The 24,078-nt window shown below is 39.9% G+C and overlaps 1 protein-coding gene across 2 annotated transcripts in view; it reads left to right on the forward strand.

The window, feature by feature from the left end:
• Positions 1-24,078, forward strand: part of LOC124361728 (zinc finger protein rotund-like) — a 476,333-nt gene that overhangs the window by 390,161 nt on the left and 62,094 nt on the right. The window lies entirely within an intron of this gene.

Raw genomic sequence — 24,078 nt, forward strand, 5'->3', positions numbered from 1 at the left:
TTTCTGATTGTATTACACCTGCGGCTCCTCATGTACACTACCATCAAGTGGATTTACGTATAATATGGGGCAAAGTTTTTAAAATTAGTCCGTCCAGTCAGGAGTACTCTCCTCTCACCACGGTATCCTTCTTGGTTTCTGATTGTATTACACCTGCCCTCCCTCACGTACACTACATCAAAGAGGACTTACGTATACAAGGGGAAAGTTTAAAAATTTAGTCCGTTCCAGTCAGGAGTCTCTCCTCTCACCACGGTCTCTTCTTTGGTTTCTGATTGTATTACACCTGCCCTCCCTCATGTACACTACCATCAAAGAGACTTACGTATAACAAGGGGCAAAGTTTAAAATTAGTCCGTCCAGTCAGGAGTCTCTCCTCTCACCACGGTCTCCTTCTTGGTTTCTGATTGTATTACACCTGCCCTCCCTCATGTACACTACCATCAAAGAGACTTACGTATAACAAGGGGCAAAGTTTAAAATTAGTCCGTCCAGTCAGGAGTCTCTCCTCTCACCACGGTCTCCTTCTTGGTTTCTGATTGTATTACACCTGCCCTCCCTCATGTACACTACCATCAAAGAGACTTACGTATAACAAGGGGCAAAGTTTAAAATTAGTCCGTCCAGTCAGGAGTCTCTCCTCTCACCACGGTCTCCTTCTTTGTTTCTGATCGTATTACACCTGCCCTCCCTCATGTACACTACCATCAAAGAGACTTACGTATAACAAGGGGCAAAGTTTAAAATTACGTTATGAACTTGGATTCGTCTCAAATCTCCAAATGTTTGACTATAGAAGTTTAGCTCTTAGAGTTTCGTTGATAGAGCATTATTAAATATGTGATTTTCTGTTATTCTGAATGGTTTATAATTTATATTTACTATAGAGGTCATTATTGGAAAATCTATATGAATATAAATGATAAACCATTAATATTAACAGATAATCGTACTATTGACAGTTCAATAGAATTAAGACCAAAATCTATGCTTATATAGTGAAACGTTTGTAGATTTGAGACGAATTCGTAATTATAACGCAGTTTGAAACTTTAGCCTCTTGTTAAAAGCGGAGCAGATGCGGGACCAGCCTACTCCCGTCCCCCTTGACGTATCTGCCTGCAGTGTAGCCTACCTAGACTACATTATATTACTTTGTTTATTGGTTGCACTTCGCTTTTGTATTTTTTATTTATTTTTCAATAGCTTAGTTATATTTTTGGGTATTACTTTAAAAATGTAAGCCTTTTGATCCTTTGAAGAGTTTATCATCAAACGATTGTATTCCCATAGAATACTCGTGCTTGGAGTTAACGGATATATCCGTCAGAAGTAATGTTCGTACACGTTTTCTATATTTTCCACGACATCGGTTGAGACTGACCCACCCAACTGAGCGACCCCGTCACTTCTGTTCACATCTGGCGCTTCGCCTCTCCAGCTCCATTAGAATCACTTTATTTATCGGGTCGCAGTTGCCAAATGAGTGTCTGCGTTACAAGATTTATTTCGCTCCCAAAGCGACGGCCCTCTATGAGGTTCCTCTCTGCCAAACTTGTGCACTGTGTATTTTTATACAAAAGACGGTTCGGATTCGGCTTAGTAGCGTTTTATCGACGGTGACAAACGCGACATTAAAAATAATCCTTGGCGGGATCTCAACCCCTTTGATACTGCACCGATTACATTCTGATGGTCACTCGCGCTTCTTCGCAGTTTTTGTATCCCAGGCGATACAAAGAAATGGTCCTTAACGTTTTAGCCGTTGTAACTTGTTTGTGGTTCCTGTAACCGACAACAGCGTAACGTCCTTAACCGTTGTGACCGATTAATAGCAAAACTCTTGTCGATTCCATGTTTTTAAAATTGGACGCTCTCTTATGATCAAAAAGTGTGAATTTATTAATACGAAATATTTTAGGTGTTTCAATGAATAGAATAAACATGAAGGCTGTATCCTTGCTTCCCAAGATCACATCCTCTTGTACAATCAATTTGAGTTTACGAGACATTTAAAGCACTTATATCATTGACAAATATTGTAATTTATGAATTGTTTGAACACAGTATTATCGCTTAGTAATGGGCAGAATACATAATTGGATTACGAAGTTAGGGATTCTTTCCCTAATGAAGTGAAATTTTACTCCCTTCGTTTAATATTTCGTATAGGCTCATATCGATTTTGAAGTGACAATGACCATTGAAACTTCGTAATCTTGTATGTGACAGGTTGACTTCGTCAAGATCAATAGTCTTAATAAATATTTCCATCAGTTATGAAAAACACTCTTCCTTGCAGGAGTAACCAACATAGTTTGCTGGAGAGTAGACAATATTTCCATCAGTTATGAAAAACACTCTTCCTTGCAGGAGTAACCAACATAGTTTGCTGGAGAGTAGACAATATTTCCATCAGTTATGAAAAACACTCTTCCTTGCAGGAGTAACCAACATAGTTTGCTGGAGAGTAGAAAGTTAAGTATATTAATGGTATATTGGAATAACATAACCTACTTATGTTCTTAATTTGAGAACTCAATAATTCGGTTACATTGTTAACGTAACTTGAGCAATTCGAAGAGACATAAAGTTGAATTGTTTAAGATTATGGATTTTAAATTTTCGAATTATTCAAGCGGCCCAACTAAAACACGTAGACCAACGAATCATTGAGATATTCAAAATTTACGGCGCCGGACAGTGGGACTCTGGAAGTGGAAGGCGGAGGAAGCTGCGACACGGTCGGTCGGCTCTGGACGTGTTGCTCCTATAATTGCCGCCGGATGTGGCATCGATAGCGGAAGTGTACTCCGACAATCAATCTTTCATCGCAATAATGGACTTCTCGCGTCCTCTCGCTCACATTATACTGGTCTGCGGTTCCTCGAGAGACTCGGTGACCGGCACGCGTTATTGTTGACAGTTTCTTGCTCTTGCGTCGATTCGGTCCGGAATGAAGGGGTGTGACCGGTCTCCTAGTGTCGTATATTAGCCGATCACCTGTTGACGGTCGGCTGTCCGAGGGGTGAACGTCCCGCCTGAAGGGCCGCGGCGGAAAGGCAGTGAGCCACACCACAAAAAATTTCCCCAACAATAAACTGTTTACAATGCAGGTGGTTACTTCCGCGTTAAAGGGTTCTTTTCTTGCTTTCAATTTGCAACCCTTTCCGAGGAAACGCTTTATGGGGGTCGGGCGGCAAGGGTTTTTATTGGTGCTGTTGCGTATATCTGGAGCAGTACACGCCCGCCCGGCAGGGAGTGGTCGTCCCTCCCTTCGTCCTGGGTCTCGTCCCGGGTCGTTCGTTCCTCCTAAAATGAATTAATTGGAGCCGAAGGACCCACAAATCATTTTCAGTTTTAAATCATCCGGAAAGTCCCTTTTTTGTTCTTTTCTGATACGAACAGGTCTTGTCGAAGTGTTAATTGCTCTACTCTCATTCTTAGTGTCAAATGGGTACGACGAGTAGTTTATTGATATCATCGGTTCCTAAAAGATCTACTTCCCCTGCAATTTAACTCTAAACACTTCAACAATTTATTTAAAATGTTTAGAATTATTCGTTTGATAAATCAATGTTGTCTCAAAAACGTAATATGTTGAAACAATTTTGTCATTTCCGTTGATTCACATCGAGTGAAAGTGAATTTTTTTGTCCATCCCAATAATTTAATTACATTGAACATTATTTTATAAAACAACAATATATGTGATTGTATTAATCATATATTTTATCCGGCACATGAGAACGTAGATGATACGCCGGTACAGAAGGTACGCTTGTGTTTCTCATTCACATTTTATTTTTAACAAACATTTTTCGAGGCAGACTAATGCGTTTTAAAACTGTTTCCGGTCAGCGGATTTTTAACAGTAGTAAATTTCCTCCAAGTTGTCATTCAAATGGAGATTTAATTATTTTTAGCCCATTAACGTTTCACGGCGAAATCGTATGACCACTCCTCTATTGCATAACTTCTTGGATCTTGTAATGTTGAATTTAAATGCCAGTTTACTCTTAAATAAACTTAATCACCCGTTCTGTAATGGGTGTAATAAAACTGCGGTAGTTTACTTAGGGATTCCAGATACCGGTGGAAGGTCGCCGAATGTGAGGAAGACTTTCGCCCGATGGCAGTCGTTTTATCGCTAATTGGCTCCATCCTGCCTGAATACTTCCTCGGACACATCAATCCTCATTAACGGTGAACCTAAACACGGCGGTAACCGGTAGCCTTTCACCGGCCGCCTCCTACACTGTACCGGTGACCGGTGACCGGTGCAGGGAACCGCACGCAGTTCGTCACAAGAGAGGTAGGCTAGGTGATCTCACCTGTGACTTACCTTGTTACACAAAACCTGCCGCGGGAAATCCCATCACTTCTACAAGAACATTCCATGACGTCTTTCTGTGTGAGCACACACTAATATTAAAGTAGATCACGTATTAAACCGAGGTTTCATCTTAAATTACCTCGTCCACATATTTTGCATAAAATTGTATAACTTCTATAATTAAATATTTATGTTATTTGCTCCCCGTACATTTTTGATAGTTACTTCATCTCTCGTTATTTGACAATAATTTAGTGATTATTTTTGTACTTTTGTTTAGAATATTGATAATAAATCTATTGAACACTTTGCTTGGGCTTGTAGTAAGGAAATGTATAAGCTTAAAGCTTAGCCTTGAGGTTCGACAACTTCAAATTCAAAGATCTAAAAATCTTCAATTATCTATTCTCACAGTGTTTCGCTCACTTTAGCCTACCTTTTATCAAACCTTCATGAAATCACATGCACTAATTTTTCCTTTTGCGGGAGTTTGAGACAGATGAATGGGCTAATAATAAACCAACGTCTCGTCCAATTTTTTTCTAATTTTTATGGAGGTCTTCTCCAAATATTTTTCCTGACTATTTTCTGTAAGGAATTTTCCAAAAACCAGGAATTGACTTGTCCGGTAGATACCCCGGTAGACACTGTAAGGTGAGTGGGCGAGGAGCACCGGTGACAGCACAGATGACAGACATCAGTGTGCAGTGTGGAGGTCAGTTATCAATGAGGCGCGCAGAGCAGCGCGGTGGCGGGTGGTGGAGCGGCGGGGCGGGCACATCTGGGCAGCCTCCCGCGGTCCAACCTTGAGCTACTAGCCGTCCCACAAACATCTCCCCGCCAGCGTCACCGGGTGATTCATTCTCCCGCACCAGAAACTCTCCACATTTTACTTCCAGACGGCTTTTCACATCATCAAAGGCCGGGAGCCGCGAGTTCATTTCTCATTTCAGACTGCACTCGCTCATACTAATTATGAATATTTGTTACCCTTGCATGTAATTATCGAACAAGTGCACGCAGCAGTGCCTGGTTTTGACAAATCATGAAGGAAACTCCACCGGCTGCGAATTACATAAATCTATTCAAAGAGCGGAGTTTCAAAATGTCGATTCGAATATCTAATATTGTAAGGTTATTGTCAAAGTGTGTTTTGGTAATTTTATGTTTAATAATAACTTACCTAGTAATCTAGCAGATTGTAATGATAGCAGAACGGTGGCATAGAGTTGACTGAACTCGACATCTCAGAAGTCTCTTTCAGTTCACCTCAGTATTAGTGAAAACTACAGGTCTATTATTATTTTTGGTCGCTATAAAACGGTGATTGACGATATTATGCCGCTGTAGCCAACAAAATATGTTTTGCTCGATATATAGTCTACGTTAGCAAACCCATTTGTTATACGTTACATAGTAGTGAAACATCCGCTCAAATGTAATAAATATCTCTGTAGTTTCTGTCTCGTGGGAAGAGGAATTTCTTGTAGTCTGTTGTTGAATCACGTCCTCCCCCGTGGCCTTGATATGTCCGATCGAGAAGAAAGTAAATGTATCCACCAGCCAGGCCTGGGAGCGAGCTGAGGACAAAGCGTCTGGACCTAGGCTCTCTCCAGCAGGTGTACCGCAGGGGTGGCTGCCCTTCGCCCTTCTCACTCTTACATTGGTTTTAATTAAAATTCCCGAACACATCAGTTACATTCCTCCGGGTTTGGGAGTCATTCATTCTCCACTTTCTCTGCGAAACCTTAAAATGTTCAAAAAATTCCCATTACTTTTTTCATATAAAGTAACTCTTTATATGAAAGATCTCGCGATAAAACGAAGATTTAGTTTCATGTTTTGTATCTGCTCAATATAAAACGTTTTCGTGGGTGTACTGAGACTTAACAAATTTAATCTTTTATCTGAAACATTACATTTTTTTTTATTTCCGCCCAAACGAATAAAAAACTGCATTAAATAATATAGTACAAGATAGATATATAGCTGTGTTTCTGAAAGAGAATAATTATAAAAGCGTGATTGTTGATGTCATTTTAAACAAGGCCGAAGAAATCCTTTAGTTTAGCTTGTAGCATTTTTTTTAGCTGCAAACGTGTATTTTAAAGTCAGTAGTGCCTTTAAAATTGACTTTGTTATAAGTAAGGCATTAACCCTCTAACTTGTTAATAACTCTTGCACCCTACCATATACCCAGACGTTACCCTCTACCCACGGTCTGACTACTAACTCTTGCACCCTACCATCTACCCAGACGTTACCCTCTACTCACGGTCTGACCACTTACTCTTGCACCCTACCATCTGCCCAGACGTTACCCTCTACCCACGGTCTGACTACTAACTCTTGCACCCTACCATCTGCCCAGACGTTACCCTCTACTCACGGTCTGACCACTTACTCTTTGCACCCTACCATCTGCCCAGACGTTACCCTCTACCCACGGTCTGACTACTAACTCTTGCACCCTACCATCTGCCCAGACGTTACCCTCTACTCACGGTCTGACCACTTACTCTTGCACCCTACCATCTGCCCAGACGTTACCCTCTACCCACGGTCTGACCACTAACTCTTGCACCCTACCATCTGCCCAGACGTTACCCTCTACCCACGTTCTGACCACTAACTCTTGCACCCTACCATCTGCCCAGACGTTACCCTTCTACCCACGGTCTGACCACTAACTCTTGCACCCTACCATCTGCCCAGACGTTACCTTCTACCCACGTTCTGACCACTAACTCTTGCACCCTACCATCTGCCCAGACGTTACCTTCTACCCACGTTCTGACCACTAACTCTTGCACCCTACCATCTGCCCAGACGTTACCCTTCTACCCACGTTCTGACCACTAACTCTTGCACCCTACCATCTGCCCAGACGTTACCTCTACCCACGTTCTGACCACTAACTCTTGTACCATCTGCCCAGACGTTACCTTCTACCCACGTTCTGACCACTAACTCTTGCACCCTACCATCTGCCCGCCCAGACGTACTCTTCTACCATCTACGTTCTACCCACGTTCTGACCACTAACTCTTGCACCCTACCATCTGCCCAGACGTTACCTTCTACCCACGTTCTGACCACTAACTCTTGCACCCTACCATCTGCCCAGACGTTACCCTATCTCTTGCGGGTCACCTGGATTCTCCACCTCCTTGCCAGTTATTAATCACGATAGAGCGTCATTATCTCCGCTTCTCGCGCCCGATGCGACTTCTCGTCCTAATTTTCATAATCCTCCCCTTCATCCATCACCGCCCCCACGAGGGGAGGCTGGCTGCCGCACCCTCCCACCCCCCTCCCCATCCCCTTCCTTAGCCCTCCGCTCTGCTCTCAATCCAGTTTTTTCAAGCCGTGTTCACACGCTCCACAGAGACGGGGTCTTTCGGCCGGTACAGTCTCGGACAGAAGTACTTCTGCTTGTCAGAAACAAAAAACAGCCCCATTATTCTTCTACACCATTTAGCGCCACTTGCCCACAATTAGGGTTGTTTTAATGAAGTGTACACCGCTTGGAACAGGTTAATCGATGAGGCGATACGATTCCGTTATAATCATGCAGAATTAATTCCGTCAACCTCTAATTGTGTACAGTCTGCAAATCTTTCCTTTTGAAAGAAACCTTTTGCGAGAATATAAATAAGATGTATACCCTACATATAGTAAATATTCTCAATTTAATTGCCACAGGTTGTACAGTATTATTTAATTGTCTATTTCAAGTTAATGTGGTCTAAATACTTCCCAATAGTCGTATACATACAGTGTATGTTTAGAAAAACTGGACCTGTTTATAACTGAGACGACCAACATAAAATTTGAGAGATTACGTTGTCAATTAGTGGGTAGAATAGGCGACTGACCATGAATTTGAGCTTACTTAACACAATCAAGTTTAGATCATATGACTTCACAGGGGATTCTTACCCTATTCTTAGCATAAAGGTACATCATAAATTAGCTGTATGGTTTCACCCAGGACTAGACTTAACTTGTAATATATCTGCTTACATACACCCAATAACGCACGCGTGCACGCACACGCACAAATATCTAAATTGTTTTTGTGCAAAAACACAACTTTCCTTCCCATACATTATGCAGGGAGAAAGTGAAAATGCGTACGTCATACTGCTTAGAACAATTCCATGTCAATAATCAGTCCGTAAAATTACATGCTGTGACTTTCTTAAAAATAGTGACACGAGAATTATGCTGATAAGAACTGAGTTGGTAATTTAGTACAGTCGGGTACTGATTAGGAAGGCAGTGGCGTTACATACATTCCCTGTAACTTCAGTATTCAAGAATTTGCTTTCACAGAAATAGTCAACATCACACACAGAGTGAGGCACTAAGCATTTGGGACAGGAGAGTGAGCAAATATTGTTAAATATCAGGAAATTAAAGAGAAATAATCTCACTGTCATCGTTTCAATGTTGCCAAATCCGTGGATTGGCATCGTTGGGGAAGATTCAGGATTCAAATATCATGACGCAATATCAACTGTTAAAAATAACTATCAAAAGTGTCACACTTTTCATAAGTGGAGATAAACTTTAAGTGGAATTTCGACATTATAATCCACGTACAAACATGTCTACAAGGTTCGCCGCTACATCTTCAGTAGACTCGTATTACTGAACACAACGGTAGTTTTTATCAAAACATTGTAGAATTCTAATCAAAATCAAGATCCAACTATTTTGCTAAAATTGGTAAGATTGATACTATTTTTTACTACTTTTTGTTACTCCACTATTCGGCGGAGATAGTGTGACAAGCGCAAGTTGACAGTGTACTGTAGACTGTCGGACACACGGCGATCAGACAGTAGCGACAGGTAGAGGAGTGCTAGAGCCTGTGTGTGGTGTTGATGAAGTGCGCAACAAGGGAAGAGTAGGGAGTGCTATTATCAGCGGAGATAGTGTGACAAGCGCATGTAATGGCTAGTTGCGCGTGCCCACGTACTGTAGACTGTCGGACACACACTCACACACGTGCACGCGCACGCCGCGACACCGTTCACGTCTTGATTGTAGCTGTCGTTTCTGTCCTATCTGCATACAAGCCTTCTCCTCCAGTTCACTCAGTGCGCTGTCGCTGCTCCCTAATTATTATAACCGGTGTTACGGTTCGATAGATATCCTTTTCTAGAGTAGGATATGATCAATCTGACGTTTTGATCGGAACACGTCGGCAAGTTACACTTGCACAAGGGAATAAAAAAAGTGTAACTGTTCGCTTATTTGTGAAAAATCCTACGATGGAAAAAGGGCAACTAAGAAATGATAGCTAGCCAACTTGATATTTCGATGAGTCGACACTGTAACGGTGTACCATGTGTGTGGTGTCCCCCTCTAACTATACATTGCAACGGTGTACCATGTGTGTGGTGTCCCCCTCTAACTATACATTGTAACGGTGTACCATGTGTGTGGTGTCCCCCTCTAACTATACATTGCAACGGTGTACCATGTGTGTGGTGTCCCCCTTTAACTATACATTGCAACGGTGTACCATGTGCGTGGTGTCCCCCTCTAACTATACATTGCAACGGTGTACCATGTGCCTGGTGTCCCCCTCTAACTATACATTGCAACGGTGTACCATGTGTGTGGTGTCCCCCTCTAACTATACATTGCAACGGTGTACCATGTGTGTGGTGTCCCCCTCTAACTATACATTTCCTAATTCCTAACATTTATTTCTTGAAAAGAAAACCAAGGATTTTAATGAAAATCGAATGCCTTTATTATTGTTCTCGACATTCAAGTTCAACATCAGAGTTTGAACAAAACAAGTATTATTCAGATTATTCAATCATTTGGAATAAAGGTAAAGTTTGAGTGTACATTACTCACAGTGCTATACATTCTTTGAGATAGTCCCATCACCTATTCATGTTATAAATGCATAACCCTAATCATTATTAATCGAAATTATTTATTACTTATTAAAATTATTATCTTTATTTTCAATATCCTTAGGGTGATCGGTAGCGGCTCTTGTTGACATCCCAATTTCCCGGAGGAACTGGATGGAGCGGGTTGCATTGACGGAGATGTCTCCCGATGTTCTTAACTATTATCAGACATGCTGGAGGAAATCTCTCTATCCTGTAAGGTTGGAGGGACTGGATGGAGTGGGATGCATCGACGGAGATGTATCCCGATGTTCGTAACTATTATCAGACATGCTGGAGGAAATCTCTCTATCCTATAAGGTTGGAGGAACTGGATGGAGCGGGTTGCATTGACGGAGATGTCTCCCGATGTTCGTAACTATTATCAGACATGCTGGAGGAAATCTCTCTATCCTGTAAAATTGGTGGAACTGGATGGAGTGGGATGCAATGACGGAGATGTATCCCGATGTTCGTAACTATTATCAGACATGCTGGAGGAAATCTCTCTATCCTATAAGGTTGGAGGAACTGGATGGAGTGGGATGCAATGACGGAGATGTATCCCGATGTTCGTAACTATTATCAGACATGCTGGAGGAAATCTCTCTATCCTATAAGGTTGGAGGAACTGGATGGAGTGGGATGCAATGACGGAGATGTATCCCGATGTTCGTAACTATTATCAGACATGCTGGAGGAAATCTCTCTATCCTGTAAGGTTGGAGGGACTGGATGGAGTGGGATGCATCGACGGAGATGTATCCCGATGTTCGTAACTATTATCAGACATGCTGGAGGAAATCTCTCTATCCTATAAGGTTGGAGGAACTGGATGGAGTGGGATGCAATGACGGAGATGTATCCCGATGTTCGTAACTATTATCAGACATGCTGGAGGAAATCTCTCTATCCTATAAGGTTGGAGGAACTGGATGGAGTGGGATGCAATGACGGAGATGTCTCCCGATGTTCGTAACTATTATCAGACATGCTGGAGGAAATATCTCTATCCTGTAAGGTTGGAGGAACTGGATGGAGTGGGATGCATTGACGGAGATGTCTCCCGATGTTCGTAACTATTATCAGACATGCTGGAGGAAATGTCTCTATCCTGTAAGGTTGGAGGAACTGGATGGAGTGGGATGCATTGACGGAGATGTCTCCCGATGTTCGTAACTATTATCAGACATGCTGGAGGAAATCTCTCTATCCTGTAAGGTTGGAGGAACTGGATGGAGTGGGATGCATTGACGGAGATGTCTCCCGATGTTCGTAACTATTATCAGACATGCTGGAGGAAATCTCTCTATCCTGTAAGGTTGGAGGGACTGGATGGAGTGGGATGCAATGACGGAGATGTATCCCGATGTTCGTAACTATTATCAGACATGCTGGAGGAAATCTCTCTATCCTGTAAGGTTGGAGGGACTGGATGGAGTGGGATGCATCGACGGAGATGTATCCCGATGTTCGTAACTATTATCAGACATGCTGGAGGAAATCTCTCTATCCTGTAAGGTTGGAGGAACTGGATGGAGTGGGATGCAATGACGGAGATGTATCCCGATGTTCGTAACTATTATCAGACATGCTGGAGGAAATCTCTCTGACCTGTAAGGTTGGAGGGACTGGATGGAGTGGGATGCAATGACGGAGATGTATCCCGATGTTCGTAACTATTATCAGACATGCTGGAGGAAATCTCTCTATCCTGTAAGGTTGGAGGGACTGGATGGAGTGGGATGCAATGACGGAGATGTATCCCGATGTTCGTAACTATTATCAGACATGCTGGAGGAAATCTCTCTATCCTGTAAGGTTGGAGGGACTGGATGGAGTGGGATGCAATGACGGAGATGTATCCCGATGTTCGTAACTATTATCAGACATGCTGGAGGAAATCTCTCTATCCTGTAAGGTTGGAGGAACTGGATGGAGTGGGATGCAATGACGGAGATGTATCCCGATGTTCGTAACTATTATCAGACATGCTGGAGGAAATCTCTCTATCCTGTAAGGTTGGAGGGACTGGATGGAGTGGGATGCAATGACGGAGATGTATCCCGATGTTCGTAACTATTATCAGACATGCTGGAGGAAATCTCTCTATCCTGTAAGGTTGGAGGGACTGGATGGAGTGGGATGCATCGACGGAGATGTATCCCGATGTTCGTAACTATTATCAGACATGCTGGAGGAAATCTCTCTATCCTGTAAGGTTGGAGGAACTGGATGGAGTGGGATGCAATGACGGAGATGTATCCCGATGTTCGTAACTATTATCAGACATGCTGGAGGAAATCTCTCTATCCTATAAGGTTGGAGGAACTGGATGGAGTGGGATGCAATGACGGAGATGTATCCCGATGTTCGTAACTATTATCAGACATGCTGGAGGAAATCTCTCTATCCTGTAAGGTTGGAGGGACTGGATGGAGTGGGATGCATCGACGGAGATGTCTCCCGATGTTCGTAACTATTATCAGACATGCTGGAGGAAATCTCTCTATCCTATAAGGTTGGAGGAACTGGATGGAGTGGGATGCAATGGCGGAGATGTATCCCGATGTTCGTAACTATTATCAGACATGCTGGAGGAAATCTCTCTATCCTGTAAGGTTGGTGGAACTGGATGGAGTGGGATGCAATGACGGAGATGTATCCCGATGTTCGTAACTATTATCAGACATGCTGGAGGAAATCTCTCTATCCTATAAGGTTGGAGGAACTGGATGGAGTGGGATGCAATGACGGAGATGTATCCCGATGTTCGTAACTATTATCAGACATGCTGGAGGAAATCTCTCTATCCTATAAGGTTGGAGGAACTGGATGGAGTGGGATGCAATGACGGAGATGTATCCCGATGTTCGTAACTATTATCAGACATGCTGGAGGAAATCTCTCTATCCTATAAGGTTGGAGGAACTGGATGGAGTGGGATGCAATGACGGAGATGTCTCCCGATGTTCGTAACTTTTATCAGACATGCTGGAGGAAATCTCTCTATCCTATAAGGTTGGAGGAACTGGATGGAGTGGGATGCAATGACGGAGATGTATCCCGATGTTCGTAACTATTATCAGACATGCTGGAGGAAATCTCTCTATCCTGTAAGGTTGGAGGAACTGGATGGAGTGGGATGCATTGACGGAGATGTCTCCCGATGTTCGTAACTATTATCAGACATGCTGGAGGAAATCTCTCTATCCTGTAAGGTTGGAGGAACTGGATGGAGTGGGATGCATTGACGGAGATGTCTCCCGATGTTCGTAACTATTATCAGACATGCTGGAGGAAATGTCTCTATCCTGTAAGGTTGGAGGAACTGGATGGAGTGGGATGCATTGACGGAGATGTCTCCCGATGTTCGTAACTATTATCAGACATGCTGGAGGAAATCTCTCTATCCTGTAAGGTTGGAGGAACTGGATGGAGTGGGATGCATTGACGGAGATGTCTCCCGATGTTCGTAACTATTATCAGACATGCTGGAGGAAATCTCTCTATCCTGTAAGGTTGGAGGAACTGGATGGAGTGGGATGCATTGACGGAGATGTCTCCCGATGTTCGTAACTATTATCAGACATGCTGGAGGAAATCTCTCTATCCTGTAAGGTTGGAGGAACTGGATGGAGTGGGATGCATTGACGGAGATGTCTCCCGATGTTCGTAACTATTATCAGACATGCTGGAGGAAATCTCTCTATCCTGTAAGGTTGGATGGTAACGTCTGTATAACTGATCAATGGTTCTGGACCAGGTCGCGATGGTATGGGGGATGCGTTAAATTTTTGTGCGTCGAGACGTTGTTTCCTTGTAGACACGAAAATGAAAATGTGGTATTACCAGATTATCTTGTCAAGATTTACTTCAGAGAGAGAGAGAGGCGGACTTAGAACTCGGTAGATCTCGGAAGTGAATAGATTTTTACAAAAGTATTTTACAAAATGAAAATGTATACATCACTTAACCTATTCTATCCTCTTAGCTTACCATATACACCTCTCCATTTCCGTGAGCTGTATTTATTAATGTTCACTCGATCTTTGTCCATTGACGTTGAATCGTTACGTAGAAAAATTTATAAAAAGGCCAAAAATATAACTTTATGTAAGGGTAGTGATCTCTATAGTAAGTTAAAGAAAATAGACAGCTGTTTAATTTGATCTAACTCGTCTATACCGTAGAGAAGCTTGTATAATAAATTCCCAGGAGTATTAAAATTAACCAGGAGTGTAGAGCTTTGGGCGGTACAATGTAGAGTGGGTCAGTCGACTATGATCCCAGCACTTGTAACGCCGAGTCCTCCCCCGTCCATGAGAACCGGAGGGAGGTCAGCTCGAGTCAGACGGGTCCACTCCAGGTTACTGGGGATGGAGATGACATAGTTTCCTCCCCCGTGCGAACCGGACCTGGCTTCACTCTCAGTAACGGAAACAGCCTACACTACACAATACCTGCTCTTTTTCCCACCGGTAAAAACCTCCACGTCCAACAGTAAAATGCTGTCACCCCCATAATTCATAACGGAACCGGCCCCGATTTTGAAAGGGGTTTGAAAAGCGGTTCGTAAATTATTAAGGATTTTCATTCCGTAATGTATCAAAGGTAAAGTTTTGAAATTCTCAAGATAAACATAATTTATTTTACGGCATCGGTTCGTCTTGATTTCGAACACGACGTAACTGTAATTGTCCGCCCATATAGATAGATAATAGATCGTAATTCTGAAAAATATGTAATGGAAAATATAAGTAAACTCTTCTCAAAATAACCATGATATTTGGTTTCCTGCCAAATCGAAAGTACAGATTCTTCTTCATAGTCCGAGGGTTACGGGATAGGGAGAGGGTCGGATTATAGAAAACATCAGAGTGTCAAAGATCAGCTGCATTTCACTGAATTTAACCGTGCAAGTTTACAAAAATACAACATATGATGCACTATGATGTCCTTTTTCCTAAGAAGAAAGATTAGGGCGTGGGTAGGATTAGTTTTATAAGCAGTTTTGCCTATTCCGTTAAACACGGCATGATTCAGCTTTGACTAGACGTCGGGCTATCAACTGTACTCTAACTAAATCATCATTTTACCTCATTCCACCAGGTCCACCAGGCATAATACTGCAATATTCCTTGCGGAAATAAGCGTCAGTAGCGGTACGGAGCGGTACGAGCGGTGCGGCGCGGTGAGGCTGGGATTTATTAGAATAGGACCGGTCGGGCCCGATTAGCTCAGTTAATGGTACGAGATTAATCGTCACGTATGATTAAAGATCGTCTCTTGAACTGACAAAAAACGTGATTAGCAGAATGATCCTTGTAAAGAAACATTCAACTGGTCGGGTCGCTTTTTTCAAGGCGGTGAAATGAGATAATGATGATTATAAGGGAACTCGTATCGCAAAAACCGAATCTGTGTTTACATTGATTAGTCAAACATATTAATTACTTAATATTTCCGCCTGGGGTTTTACAATAGTGGGGTGAGGGTTTTTCGAACGCAGACGCGTTTCTAGACTGTTTTATAACCACGAGGGTTATTGGAACACAAGCCGCGGAACACGACTATAGTAATAGAATTACACATGGAATCATTACGAGTTCCTCTTAAATTTTGTAAAAAATAACCATTAATAGTACACAAATCTCTTAAATAGACAATAACTCTTTAACAATAATCAGTAACCATTGTACATTTGCTTCAGGAGATAAGATTATCTAAATTGAGGTCATAGCTCTTCTCTACTTTATTATATCGCATTCATTGAAATGTTTTTACATTTAACGAATTGTTTCTACAATATAATGTATTACTAACCACTATGCTATGAAATGGCAAGGTTGATAATAAGCGACGTGGATGAGCTTCATGCAGTCCAGATACTTTGTTAGGAAGGTAAATTAATTTAATAAGATCTTGTGTACTTTTACGTTAATTTTTCATTATACACGATTCCCACGTAGCGATTCACAAATCTGATCCGATTTTTTTTCATCATTCTGTCACAAAATATTGCTAAAGTTGAAGTGGTTAATATTTCGCACTAAAACTAATTATGTTGTCTTGACCATAGCTAAGCGTACAAATCAAGATGTTTCATAGTGGAAAGTTATTCTTATAGTGTATCCGAGTGTATTCTAGTGTAAAAATCTGTATCTGAGATTCATACCGGTACAAAACAATTTCAGGGATCTATTCTTGGCCCTGTGCTTTTTTTAGTTTATATAAATTGACCTCAGGTCATCTATATTATCTGGTCAAATGGTTCAGTACGCAGACGATACTACCCTCTGTTTCTAGGGCAAATGCAAAGAGTCTTTGGAAACTGATTGCTTTGTAAATTCAAATTCATGTCTTCAATTTTTATCAAATGTGAATCTACAAACAAATGATTCAAAATCAAAGCTTCATATATTTTTCAGTGCGCAGAGCGCCCCATGAATCCGGTCCATCTGTTGTACTGAATGATACGGTCATTGATAAAGTCTTAAGCAAAACGTTTATATGAATTCACATTGATAAAAGTTTGTCCTGGGAAAAAACATGTGGACGTTGTCTGTGCTAGAATGCCCTCAGGCATCTATGCTTTGAGAAAATTGGCAGAATTTTGTGGAATACGCCTACTTAAAATGGTCTATTATGGCCTAGTGTACCCACATGTCATACGGCATAACATTGTGGGGAGGGTGTGCAAATGTCCATTTCCAGAGGTGTATCGTCCTTTAGAAGAAAGCAGTACGAATCATGGCAAAAGTAGGAATTAGAGAATCCTGTAGGGATTATTTTTAGAGAACTTGATTTGTTAACCTTCCCATCCCTCTACATGTACGAGACCGTCTACAGAATGTGAGGTAACGCGTGGCAGGGACGTTCATGAGTACAACACCAGAGGGAGGGATGCGTTTAGATCTGCTCATCACAGGCTCCAGGTTTACGAAGCTCTACCATCTGAGGTTGGAGCTAAAGTGTTCAACAAGCTGCCATTAGAATTGCGTGTAGAAAATAGGAAACCACTGGTTAAGAGGAAGCTAAGGCGCCTACTGGTGCAAGGAGCCTACTACTCTGTTGGTGAGTTTGCGGATTATGAGGATTAATCAGTTCTGTTGGGTTGGGGATGCCGTTATGTGTAGCACTTTAGCTTTTTACCTTGCAAACTTTTGGCATTCTTTGTTCACAATTACAAGCAATAAATAATTGAATTTTATATTTTTAAGGGTACTTGTTTGTTATTTCTATTGTTTTGTAACTTTTATTTATATTCTAATATGTTTTAATCGATATGACGCTCGCCATACAATACTGTAACTGTCTACGGCAATAAAGCTACTATTATTATTATTACTGAGCATTAGCGAAGCGTATCACATCTGGGGCGTTCTGTATACCTGTCTATATGTTAGCACAATATATCTAAATGGAATTCACTTACAGACCTATAGATGTGAAACTGTGCATTACATGAGCCTCATTTCTATACGTGGAATAATGAGTTCGATTATGGTGCATTATTACTGAGCATTAGCGAAGCGTATCACATCTGGGGCGTTCTGTATACCTGTCTATATGTCCGCACAATATATCTAAATGGAATTCACTTACAGACCTATAGATGTGAAACTGTGCATTACATGAGCCTCATTTCTATACGAGGAATAATGAGTTCGATTATGGTGCATTATTACTGAGCATTAGCGAAGCGTATCACATCTGGGGCGTTCTGTATACCTGTCTATATGTCCGCACAATATATCTAAATGGAATTCACTTACAGACCTATAGATGTGAAACTGTGCATTACATGAGCCTCATTTCTATACGAGGAATAATGAGTTCGATTATGGTGCATTATTACTGAGCATTAGCGAAGCGTATCACATCTGGGGCGTTCTGTATACCTGTCTATATGTTCGCACAATATATCTAAATGGAATTCACTTACAGACCTATAGATGTGAAACTGTGCATTACATGAGCCTCATTTCTATACGAGGAATAATGAGTTCGATTATGGTGCGTGAACCACTCCATGGGATTTGACTGAACGTTAGCGATTATTTTGTAGTGTTGACTTTTATTATTTAAACACTGATATGAGCCTCATTTCTATACGAGGAATAATGAGTTCGATTATGGTGCGTGAACCACTCCATGGGATTTGACTGAACGTTAGCGATTATTTTGTAGTGTTGACTTTTATTATTTAAACACTGATATGAGCCTCATTTCTATACGAGGAATAATGAGTTCGATTATGGTGCGTGAACCACTCCATGGGATTTGACTGAACGTTAGCGATTATTTTGTAGTGTTGACTTTTATTATTTAAACACCGATACGAGCCTCATTTCTATACGAGGAATAATGAGTTCGATTATGGTGCGTGAACCACTCCATGGGATTTGACTGAACGTTAGCGATTATTTTGTAGTGTTGACTTTTATTATTTAAACACCGATACGAGCCTCATTTCTATACAAGGAATAATGAGTTCGATTATGGTGCGTGAACCACTCCATGGGATTTGACTGAACGTTAGCGATTATTTTGTAGTGTTGACTTTTATTATTTAAACACTGATACGAGCCTCATTTCTATACAAGGAATAATGAGTTCGATTATGGTGCGTGAACCACTCCATGGGATTTGACTGAACGTTAGCGATTATTTTGTAGTGTTGACTTTTATTATTTAAACACCGATACGAGCCTCATTTCTATACAAGGAATAATGAGTTCGATTATGGTGCGTGAACCACTCCATGGGATTTGACTGAACGTTAGCGATTATTTTGTAGTGTTGACTTTTATTATTTAAACACTGATACGAGCCTCATTTCTATACGCGGAATAATGAGTTCGATTATGGTGCGTGAACCACTCCATGGGATTTGACTGAACGTTAGCGATTATTTTGTAGTGTTGACTTTTATTATTTAAACACTGATATGAGCCTCATTTCTATACAAGGAATAATGAGTTCGATTATGGTGCGTGAACCACTCCATGGGATTTGACTGAACGTTAGCGATTATTTTGTAGTGTTGACTTTTATTATTTAAACACTGATACGAGCCTCATTTCTATACGCGGAATAATGAGTTCGATTATGGTGCGTGAACCACTCCATGGGATTTGACTGAACGTTAGCGATTATTTTGTAGTGTTGACTTTTATTATTTAAACACTGATATGAAACCCAATTTAATGATCGAAAATGTGAAGAAGTCACAAGGCAAAAATCTTGAGAAATATTTTATCTGCAGACTTGAAACTTCGTTACTACGTACAAACACAAGAATGGATGATTTATTGTCGACCGTCGAATTTTGCTGAGCGTCGTTGAAGGCTATCATTTGTTTTTCCTCTGCGTTCGGATGTTGCTGCCGTATGATTGACTGTCGTTCTATCTGTCAATAATGGAATGAGCTAAACACATGACATGTTCCAATGAACCTCGGCGAAGCCTGTTACTTGACACGTGGTGTGGCGTACTCTTGCCTTGCCTTGTGTAGATCAAAGAAACCTTAACGATAGGTTGGTTGTAAAAACAAATAAGTCAATAGAAATTCACGTGTACACGAAGTGTACAAGTTATTTTTATAGATTATTAAGATATGTCATTCCTTTGATAGGCTATGTAAGTCCAGTATCAATTTCTTAATCCATTCCTGGAATGAAATCAGCGCGTCATGTTTGCAAAGTACGGATACTAAGAATGTTACAATCTCACAAATTAAGGGGCAATCCCCACCCCATTCCCTCCACCGTATAAAGAATTGTCCTTACTGTTTTATTTGTTCCGTATAAAAATACATATATCAGTGTTTTATTTGAGCATGTTCGAACAGGCCAAGATTAGTAAATGTTGCCTAAAACAGTTACTTTGTTTATGTTTGCCTTTACAACCTATAATGCACGATCGTTACATTATTTTACGGCTCGCGCTTTGATAGAGGGTTTCAGTTGCGATATTCCTGCTCAACACTTTTAGGATAGTCAAATAGGATTTTATTGCGCTTCTGCAAATGTGATTTTGAGCAGATAGTTGTGTTGCAACAAAGCCTACAGAACCTGATATCTTAGGTTTTCAAGTTTTGTAAGTTCCCTGACAAGGTTTGCAGCCTGGATTTAGGCCACAGCAACGGCCCGAGGAGGGCGAGAGCCAGAAGAGAAGCGAACCCAAGGTTGTTCTCTGGACTCTCCAGTTTCATACTATCAAGTTGCCGTTCATGCCACTATGTTGCCTCCGCCACCCAGGGCTCAGGGGTCTATTGTCGGGTTGTCTCTCCATCGTTGCCTTACAATTATACCCCTTTCTACTTACACAGGTTTGTGCAGATCTTTGTTAATTTGACAGCAATAACTCTGTCTAAGAACTGTTGTAAAATTGTTCTATTATGCACTGAGAAACTTCTAGTAATTATGCCGAAATAGCGCATTTTCCAAAGTATAACTGGGAATATTGATTTTTATAGTACAAAACAATATTAGGACTAGGAGTACTATTAGCCTTACACATTTCCAGACCAACTTATACGCACATCCTGTAACGATTCCATCAACCCTTCAAAATTACAATAATTTTAAAATGATCAACTAATTTTGAATTCTTAACAGATGTTCACGGCAAGGATGTTTACCTAGTGCAACGATGATATCAGTAAATTAGATCTACCCTGTGCCCCTATCGGTGACCTCGCACATGTGTTGTTGACTGCTCGGCCAATTATACTAATTGTTGATGTCCTCCGATACCTCGAAACCGGTCAAATATTTGAACAGCTGATCTTATCTGTGGCTCAAGGGCGGGCAGATTAACACACTTAATCGCCAGCTAAGCCTCCAGCAGGGCGCTGTGCATACATTCATGACGTCACCAACTGAACCGGCTCAGTGACGTCAATACCGAGACGGTGGTTCTGGTTTCGATTTTCCCTTAGCTTTTTAGAAACAGCTGTCCCTACATAATACCTATGCTAAAAAGGAGTACTATATTTATCATTGTATCCAAAAATATTGGTGAGTGTATTTCTTTTATTTTATATTATTTTCTAATTTATGCCCGCGTTCTTTCTAATTGTGCGTTCGGAATTATAAATGTAGATATATGTTTAATTAAGCCTTAATTCTATCCTCTGTAATTAAAATTCCCAATAAATGCTTTAACCCAATACAAAGTTCTCTGATATGGAAATGCCCGCGTTCTTTCTAATTGTACGTTCGGAATTATAAATGTAGATATATGTTTAATTAAGCCTTAATTCTATCCTCTGTAATTAAAATTCCCAATAAATGCTTTAACCCAATACAAAGTTCTCTGGTATGGAAATGCCCGCGTTCTTTCTAATTGTGCGTTCGGAATTATAAATGTAGATATATGTTTAATTAAGCCTTAATTCTATCCTCTGTAATTAAAATTCCCAATAAATGCTTTAACCCAATACAAAGTTCTCTGGTATGGAAATGCCCGCGTTCTTTCTAATTGTACGTTCGGAATTATAAATGTAGATATATGTTTAATTAAGCCTTAATTCTATCCTCTGTAATTAAAATTCCCAATAAATGCTTTAACCCAATACAAAGTTCTCTGATATGGAAATGCCCGCGTTCTTTCTAATTGTACGTTCGGAATTATAAATGTAGATATATGTTTAATTAAGCCTTAATTCTATCCTCTGTAATTAAAATTCCCAATAAATGCTTTAACCCAATACAAAGTTCTCTGATATGGAAATGCCCGCGTTCTTTCTAATTGTACGTTCGGAATTATAAATGTAGATATATGTTTAATTAAGCCTTAATTCTATCCTCTGTAATTAAAATTCCCAATAAATGCTTTAACCCAATACAAAGTTCTCTGATATGGAAATGCCCGCGTTCTCTTTCTAATTGTACGTTCGGAATTATAAATGTAGATATATGTTTAATTAAGCCTTAATTCTATCCTCTGTAATTAAAATTCCCAATAAATGCTTTAACCCAATACAAAGTTCTCTGATATGGAAATGCCCGCGTTCTTTCTAATTGTACGTTCGGAATTATAAATGTAGATATATGTTTAATTAAGCCTTAATTCTATCCTCTGTAATTAAAATTCCCAATAAATGCTTTAACCCAATACAAAGTTCTCTGATATGGAAATGCCCGCGTTCTTTCTAATTGTACGTTCGGAATTATAAATGTAGATATATGTTTAATTAAGCCTTAATTCTATCCTCTGTAATTAAAATTCCCAATAAATGCTTTAACCCAATACAAAGTTCTCTGGTATGGAAATGCCCGCGTTCTTTCTAATTGTACGTTCGGAATTATAAATGTAGATATATGTTTAATTAAGCCTTAATTCTATCCTCTGTAATTAAAATTCCCAATAAATGCTTTAACCCAATACAAAGTTCTCTGATATGGAAATGCCCGCGTTCTTTCTAATTGTACGTTCGGAATTATAAATGTAGATATATGTTTAATTAAGCCTTAATTCTATCCTCTGTAATTAAAATTCCCAATAAATGCTTTAACCCAATACAAAGTTCTCTGATATGGAAATGCCCGCGTTCTTTCTAATTGTACGTTCGGAATTATAAATGTAGATATATGTTTAATTAAGCCTTAATTCTATCCTCTGTAATTAAAATTCCCAATAAATGCTTTAACCCAATACAAAGTTCTCTGATATGGAAATGCCCGCGTTCTTTCTAATTGTACGTTCGGAATTATAAATGTAGATATATGTTTAATTAAGCCTTAATTCTATCCTCTGTAATTAAAATTCCCAATAAATGCTTTAACCCAATACAAAGTTCTCTGATATGGAAATGCCCGCGTTCTTTCTAATTGTACGTTCGGAATTATAAATGTAGATATATGTTTAATTAAGCCTTAATTCTATCCTCTGTAATTAAAATTCCCAATAAATGCTTTAACCCAATACAAAGTTCTCTGATATGGAAATGCCCGCGTTCTTTCTAATTGTACGTTCGGAATTATAAATGTAGATATATGTTTAATTAAGCCTTAATTCTATCCTCTGTAATTAAAATTCCCAATAAATGCTTTAACCCAATACAAAGTTCTCTGATATGGAAATGCCCGCGTTCTTTCTAATTGTACGTTCGGAATTATAAATGTAGATATATGTTTAATTAAGCCTTAATTCTATCCTCTGTAATTAAAATTCCCAATAAATGCTTTAACCCAATACAAAGTTCTCTGGTATGGAAATGCTTAAAAACAAAAGGAAAATAGCTCTAAGCTGTTTATGTGGTTATGGAATTAATATTGATATTTATAAAATAATATATGTTTTGGAACAATTTGTTTTTTACGTTATTAATTTGATTTCTTTAGCTCTTTTATATTGCTATATAATGTGATAAACCAATTGAACTTTTGCTGAATATTGCACTGCATATGTATGTAAATTAATGTATATAATCTACATAATTGCTTCATAAAGTTTGACTTCATGCTTTTTATAGTATTTGGAACCAGAATATATATATATATATATATATATATATATATAATTTTTATAAACTTACTTTAATAAAAGTAACAACTGATCTAAATTTGATAGACTTTTCAGTTTCTAAAAAACAACCACGAAGAGGCCTTATTTAGTGTGACATTTCGTATATTTTTACTAAACAAAAAATCTAATTTAATAAATTTCGACTATTAATTGATATATGAACAACATTCTGCCCAACGACAGACGTGTGATTCTGTTACACCCTAACCACAAACAATATAAAGAAACTCTTTCTCTTAGATGAATTCTCCATCAGACCTTGCCATGTTTACCGTCTTCTAT

The sequence above is a fragment of the Homalodisca vitripennis genome, chromosome 5 (assembly GCF_021130785.1).
Source record: "Homalodisca vitripennis isolate AUS2020 chromosome 5, UT_GWSS_2.1, whole genome shotgun sequence".
NCBI classification, from domain to species: Eukaryota; Metazoa; Arthropoda; class Insecta; order Hemiptera; family Cicadellidae; genus Homalodisca; species Homalodisca vitripennis.